At 43.6% G+C, this 7,081-nt stretch overlaps 1 long non-coding RNA gene across 1 annotated transcript; it reads right to left on the bottom strand.

Moving 5' to 3' along the window:
- Positions 1–425: 425 nt before the first annotated feature.
- On the bottom strand, positions 426–6,771 carry LOC113962177. Its single transcript, XR_003532462.1, has 2 exons — positions 6,633–6,771; positions 426–6,053 (listed from the first exon to the last, which is right to left on the bottom strand). It is a non-coding gene; the product is annotated as an uncharacterized LOC113962177 (long non-coding RNA).
- Between the last annotated feature and the right edge of the window lie 310 nt (positions 6,772–7,081).

Genomic DNA, 7,081 nt, shown 5'->3' on the forward strand with positions numbered 1-7,081 from the left:
AGTGGCCTCAGGCAGCTGAAGTCCAGTAAAATTTGTAATCACTATCTAAATTGTTTTGGCTTAGGCCAAGAGGATTAGAGCTAATGTTAGTAACACCCTTGGATCTGGTTGTGACTACATGTATACTTTGGGTCTGATTGTGCATTTAGAGAAAACAATCATCTCTGTAAGAGAACATAGGCTGGATGTACATGGGGGTGATTCAGGAATTGTCAGCAGGAGCAGAATACACAAAAACTGCTCAAAACGTTTCTAACTCTGAAAACATTTCAAATGCAAAAACACCACTACAGCACCAGGATGCTGATCTCTATTAGAATAAGCTCAGACAACTTCTCAGAAGCTGAGAGAAGGAGGCACTGTCTGCTGCAGACACGCACACAAACAGACACATGGATCACTAGGCCATGGCCAGAGTTAGTTGGGACCATGTAGTGCATGTTTAATACTTGACAGAAGTATGGCTTCTCTGAAGGACCACAGGAGGACTGCAGAGGCACATGGTCTTAGTAAGAAAACTGAGGGTTAGGCAGATTGTGCTCTGATGCTGTTATAAACCTGAACCTTTCAGCCTGGGAACAGTTCTAATTTTGCAATATCTTTCTTTTATTGCATGTATCAGGTTACATACAAGCTATGAACATTCCTTCTCCTTTTTTTCCTCCTTCGTTGGTTGGTTGGTTGGTTGGTTGGTTGGTTGGTTGGTTTTACAACTGAATTCAACCCTGTGCAGTAGCAATATCTTGTCAGGACACTTCTTTCATATAAATCATAGGAAAATGAGAGACATTACTCATTGATATGGACAATTGATAGATAATTACTAGATGAGTGCTTATGCAAAACTCAGTCTTGAAACTCAGTCATGTTTTCTTTTGTACATCACACTCAACCAGCTTGGATTTCTTCAGAGCCCAAGTAATACCAGAAAAAACAAAACAGCCATTTACACCACAAAAGCAGCATTCTTACCTGCAAATTTACATGTTGTTTTTCATCAGCTCTAAGCTAAAATGCAGCTCAACTTGAAACTTAATTAGACTCAGTTGGAGAGGTGGTAGCTTGCAACAGGTTTTTATTCTTATGGGGTTCTGAAGGCACTTCCAGCAAGTAATAGGACAGTGGACATTTGGAAAACATCCATAAATCTGGGAAAATTCCACTTAAGTTTCAACATAAGCTGGAAACTCATACCAGGCTTCCTTAAACTCTTCGGCCATCTAAAGCAGCTGCATATTAAAACTGGAGCTGGACCGATCATTCAAAATTAATTTAGCCAGCACATTAATGAGCTACAGTTTCTTTTGCTGCTTGTGTGCAATATGCTTGATTTTCCTTCCTTTACCACTTCTACCAACAATCCTAGCCCATAGCTCTTCACTAAAGCTTTTAAGATCAGAAATTTGAGCAGTGCAGATCCTATTGCACAGTTGTGATCAGAGCCCGAGCCTTGAATCCTGATACACTACAGACCTCGGTTTGCTTAGGGCAGTATGGTGGGTTGACCTCGTCTGGCAGCTAAGCCCCCACCCAGACACTCCCTCACTCCCTGCCAAATGGGATAGAAGAAAGAATCAGAAGGGCAAAAATGAGAAAAACTTGTGGGTAAAGATAAAGACAGTCTAATAAGTGAAGGAAAATAAAAGAAAACAAAAACAAAAAAGTGATGCAGTCACTCACCACTTGCAGACTGATGCTCTGTCAGGTCTCTAAGCAACACCTCCCAAAGCAAAACTCCCCCCAGTTTTATTGCTGAGTGTGACATTATTTGGTATGATATGTGTCTTTGGTCAGTTTGGGTCAGCTGACCCAGCTGTGTTGCCTCCAAACCCTCTTCCCCAACCCTAGCCTACTTGCTACCTAGCAGGGTGAGAGATGAAGGCCTTGACACTGCGCAGGCACAGCAATAACTAAAACAGGTGTGTTGTCAAACTAAAACATTGTGGTGTGTTATCAACACTGTTTTGGTCATCAGTCTAAAACACAAGACATTACAGGCTGTTATGAAGAAAATTAACTCCGTCTGAATCAGACCCTCTTCAGGCAGATAAAATGGGTTCATGGAGCTAATAGCTCCAGAGACTGCCAGTCCAGTACTGCTGGAATTGCATGCAACAAAAACTAATCCTTGGCTTTCTCTCTGTTCAAAACATTCAGTCTTCACTAAAAGTTTGGGAAGCTGTGGCAGGGAAATGAAGTAAGCTATCCCAAACCACTCCTAGAAGCAGAAGAAGGGATTAGCACTCAGGGCTGCTGCTTGTCTTGAACCACCAGTCTCCATCTATCTATTTTCCTGTTGCATTGCTGAATAATCAAAACCTTTGAATTCAGTTTCCATCTCTTTACTATTAAATTACTACCTTGCCATGTTGTAACCTGAGGTTCCAAGCACTGATGATTTTTGTTGTTATCTTATGGTACTCACTGGTACAGAGAGAAGGTGAACACAAAATACCTGGAAATCACATAAGCAGCAACATAAGGACTGCAAGACTTCTCCAGCCCAACTAAAACCAGATAGATTTTTTTCTCAGTGGAACACGGATCTCCTTCATGAGGGAAGGGCTAGTGCTTGTTTGAGTTTTTGTTTGGGGTCTTTTTGATGTGGTTTTTTTTTAATAGCCTTAGTTGGCTCTTTAAAAGCCAGTAGTAGTTCTAGCCCCAAGTTTCCTGTTCTGAATCTAATTTTCCCAAGGCACAAGAAATGACTTACCTGTAGATCATAAAGGCTGTCAAAAAGCTCAACAGCCAGGATTAGAATCATATTTTCTACTTTATCTTATTTTCTTCCAAGGCAGCGCAAAATGTTACCAAAAAGCATTACTACCAAATGACATTAGGGCTTAAGAAGTATTGGCATGGGAGCCCATCTAGATACCTATCCGTCACATTTATCTGTTCACAGCATGATAATAAAGGCCTACACAAGGAACAAATACAAAGCAAAAACCTGTCTTCAGTCTATTTTAATAAGTGAAATAAACCTAAAGGTATGCATTGGATTTCAGCAGCAGTTAACCTTTCCCCTGACATGATGCAAGGTCTCTGCAGGGATATTAAGCAGATTTGCTAAATGCCATAGGGGGGCTGACTCTGGAGACTGCCAGAGCATTGCCAGCTTATATAAACCTTCCCAGGAGTTAGGCTGATAGTCTCAGGCTTCTCCGAAAACATTGCTGATCCACAGGGATAATCTCATTTCTTGGACCATGAAATAAGTTGTAGCCTAAGGGTTACAGCTGATATATGTGTGAGACACAATCACCAGCTTGCCAAGTGGCTGCTTTACCCATGTCTGTTAGGTGGCTTTTGGGCTCAGCTGAACTTAGTTACTACTCTCTAGCAGGGAACACCATTCCTGATGTCGCCCTCCCCACTGCCTGCCTTCCATTGCCCCCAAACATGTTCACAGTGATCACCTTAGTGCATGTTTTGGAATAGGAGGGATTTGGTACAGCATTGGTGTTTCGCAAAAGGCAAGAGAGCTGAAAAGCTGGTCAAACAATTCCTTCCTAGAATACATTCCTGCAGGTCCCATGGGTCCCTGTGCTCAAGCACACACACACAAGTCGTGAGGTAGCTGTTTTTGCTAAGGCAAAGAGCATTACCTGTTTAGAGAGCTTTGGCTGTCAGCAGAAGGGGTATTTTCAGCTTTGTTGGAAAACAGTAGAGCTAGATAGGTCTGAGGTCCTACTCAGTGTACCTGGCAGGTGCTGAACTTCAAAACTAACGCCAAGATTTTCAGAATCGAAGTGCCAGCAGCTGGGCAGTCCCAGGCTGTAGGCACAGTACAGGTGTGAACCTGTTAAGCTTCAAGCTCCTGGGAGCTGCTTTCCCTTGTAAGCACTAGACTGGGAATTACTACCACTTGCCTGACACCACTATTGTGAGAAGTGTGATATTTCCCTGTTTAATTAAATAGAAGAAGCCCAAAGTCACTGCCCTTCTTTTTGAAATGGGTCCATTCCATTTTAAGTGCTTCCCTTTGTCTCCTTTGCAAAGTGGTGGCATGGAAACAATGCCACCTCCCACCATGAAATGACAGCTTGCTCCAGCCCTTTCATAACAGAGGCCCTTGAGGCGTGCACCAAGGGAGCTTGATGAGGTTAGTAATCACTGCAGCACATGAAAAGCATGTTGCACTGCGACCTTTTGTACATAAAGAGCTATACTGGTTCTGCTTCAAAGGCAGGGAGATTTACACATATGGCTTTCTCCCAGCACTGAGGGAGGAGAAACTGAGGCAGTAAAATCCTGAAAGCCAGCAATTTATTCAAGAAGGGATGCTGAGAGTGCTTGAAGGCTTAAAGCTTATGGTATTTTACCTCCAGTTTGCAGCACAGGAAAAAAAGGATAGGATTTTCATTAAATCCTAGCATTTTTAGAGACACAAACTATATTTTTCTTTTTCAAGTCGCATTGACAGTCCTGCAAAAGTTCTCTGAGAGTTTTTACTTCACAAGAGCTGCATGCACAGCTCTTGGAGATCCAGTGCCTGTTATCTGCTGCTGTAGTAGCAGCTGCCCTGAAAGACAGGCTAGAAACAACCTTCCAGTCTTCTATGCCTAAGACCCTTTCTGAGGTCATCTGTCCTATTGTCCTTTGGCAGTCACACCTCACTCCCACATACTGATAGCACCTGCCATGACCTCTGGTTGATGACTTATCTCCAAAAGCTGAAGAAATAATTTCTGCCAGGTCTGCCTATGTTAAATATCTTTGAGAGAGAGGTACGTCGTGACACAGACTTCCCTGCTCACAGTGTGACTGGGGAATCCCAAACCTTTTCTTCAGTACTTCATATCTTGGACTACAAGATACCTGGGAAGCAAAACCAGGTAATATCCCTTTTCCTTTCTCAGAGCAGTCTCTAATTTTAATTACCTTCACCATTCCTTTAGTAGCAGCACTTCATGGCAGTCCCCTCTTCTGTAGTTTGGAAATTGAGAAACAGAAATATGACACAATTACCTTCAATTACCAAAAATATTACTTTTATGGAATAAAAGTGAAAATTTGATTTAGTCCAGATCTGAAGCAGTGAGAGACACATAGAGAGATTATAGGGGAGTTTTCAGTGACCCATGGCCTCCAGAGAGAAGAAATAATCATGTTACTGCGTTTCCTCCCAGCTTCACAGCGGTTTATATCCTTTAATCTCACACACTGAATCCTCTGTTTGCTTGGGCTTTGGAGATTCAACAAGCCCCATGTGCAGTTAGCACAAAGCAGGATTCCCCCACTACCTGCTGTTTTGATCCTGGCCACAGACATAAATGACTGCTCTGCCTCTGTATACATAACATGTACGTGGATTAGGTACAAATTCAAACGTGCAACACGGCTCCACCCAATGCTGTCTGCAGAGACAAGAACATCCACAGCAGTAAAAGGTGCAAAGATAATTCAGTGTTTTCCACTTGATCCCTGGAGATGTTTCTTAGCATCCCTTGGCACATCCCACCTTGTGCACCCACCTCAACCCTCAAAAGCTATTGAGATGCTTGCTTTGCTCAGTTCAAGTTTCCTTTTGGTCTTCAAGGCTCTTCTACCTGCGTTTTCAGGTGGATAACCAATACTGTGCACACTGAAGTTCTATACAGGCCATAGCAGGAGCCCCAGCATCCCTCTAAAACATTTCAAGCTTGTTTTTTGCCATCTCTTCTCTTTGAATGTATGACTGCCAACAGGCCAATACCAGCTGCGTGCCTTAGAGTCAAAATGCGTTGTTCAATTTGGAGCACTGTGTCCCATTTTTATCTGAACGATTCTTCTTCCTTTCCACAGCACACAAGGAACCCCAATGGTTTTGCATTTGAGCTCCAGCTGGTGCATCTTGGCTGCGTGTAGCAACGTCTCAGTGCCCGTCCCTGCCGTGCACCTCCTCCAGCAGGTCAAGACATCACCATGTCCCAGCGCTGACTCATGGCTGTGCTCTCACAAGGGTTGATGACAAGCTCTTTAATACTTTCATTCGTGTCCCCAATCGTCTCAGTGTCCAAACAGAAGCGTGAGGCTATGTGTTCAATGTGTGACCCAACTTTACCCCATCGCTGAGGAGAGAGACACACGAGAGGAGAAACAGATGAACAAGCTTCCGCCCCATTATATTTTTACTATACTGTTCCAGCATCAAAAGGACAGTTGTCACTAAGCCTCTGTGGCCTGATGCTGGGAAGCACAAGGTCCCCAAACTCGCACCAAGCAGAGCACATGCTGAGCATTTTTCCCATCAGAAGCACACTCATTTGAGCTCGGCCTCTGCCTGGCTTCAGGAAGATAATATATTACTAACAGCTTTTTCCCCAGGTCACTGGTTCAAATGCCAGCTCAGTGATTAACTGCAGAGAAACGTTAGCATCTGCTGCCTGACTGGCAGCCCGTGTGAACTAAATTGCCAGTTTGGGTTTGACTTCTGCAGATAAGTATCCAGATCACCACCCTCACTAATAGACATCCTTATCAACACACTCATTTAAGAGGCAAAGGGCTGAACAGGCCAGAGCCTGTGCTCCTGAATAGACTGTGCTTCCCAGATGAAGTCAGAACACACAGGCCATTTACTGTGCAGTAATACTATGATGAAAGAAAGGGAATCTCAAAGAAAATGGGGGATCAGTGAAAGGGCTCACCTGCTTGTTGTCACCTTCTTTACAAGGTGACAGCAGCACCTGGGAACCAGGGAAGAGTGTGTACACAGACAAACACAGCTGCTGCTGGCGGACTTGGTGGTTGTATGTGTATGTCCATTCCTGCAGAGAGGAAGAAAAAAACTGAGGTGAGAGATTAGTATTGACTCTTGGTATTCTTCTGCCCAGAAAACAAACATATTGGCTTGGATCCTGCCCCTTCTGAAAGCAAGCACAAACATCATTGACTTCAAGAGGCACCAGGTCACAGTTTCAAGCCTCCCCAAAACTGCAGCTGTTATTGGGGGACTGCAGGTACCAAAGAAAATGTCTACAAAAGCAGTTGGAAGAAAATGGTTCATGAGACAAAAGATTCCATAGCTAGAACTGGGCTGTGGTTGACGGAAAAAAAGGATGGGAAAAAAGCAAAAGAGAGGCAGAAATACTACTAA

The sequence above is a fragment of the Neopelma chrysocephalum genome, unplaced genomic scaffold (assembly GCF_003984885.1).
Source record: "Neopelma chrysocephalum unplaced genomic scaffold, ASM398488v2 Primary Assembly neopelma1_116475, whole genome shotgun sequence".
In the NCBI taxonomy this organism is placed as follows: Eukaryota; Metazoa; Chordata; class Aves; order Passeriformes; family Pipridae; genus Neopelma; species Neopelma chrysocephalum.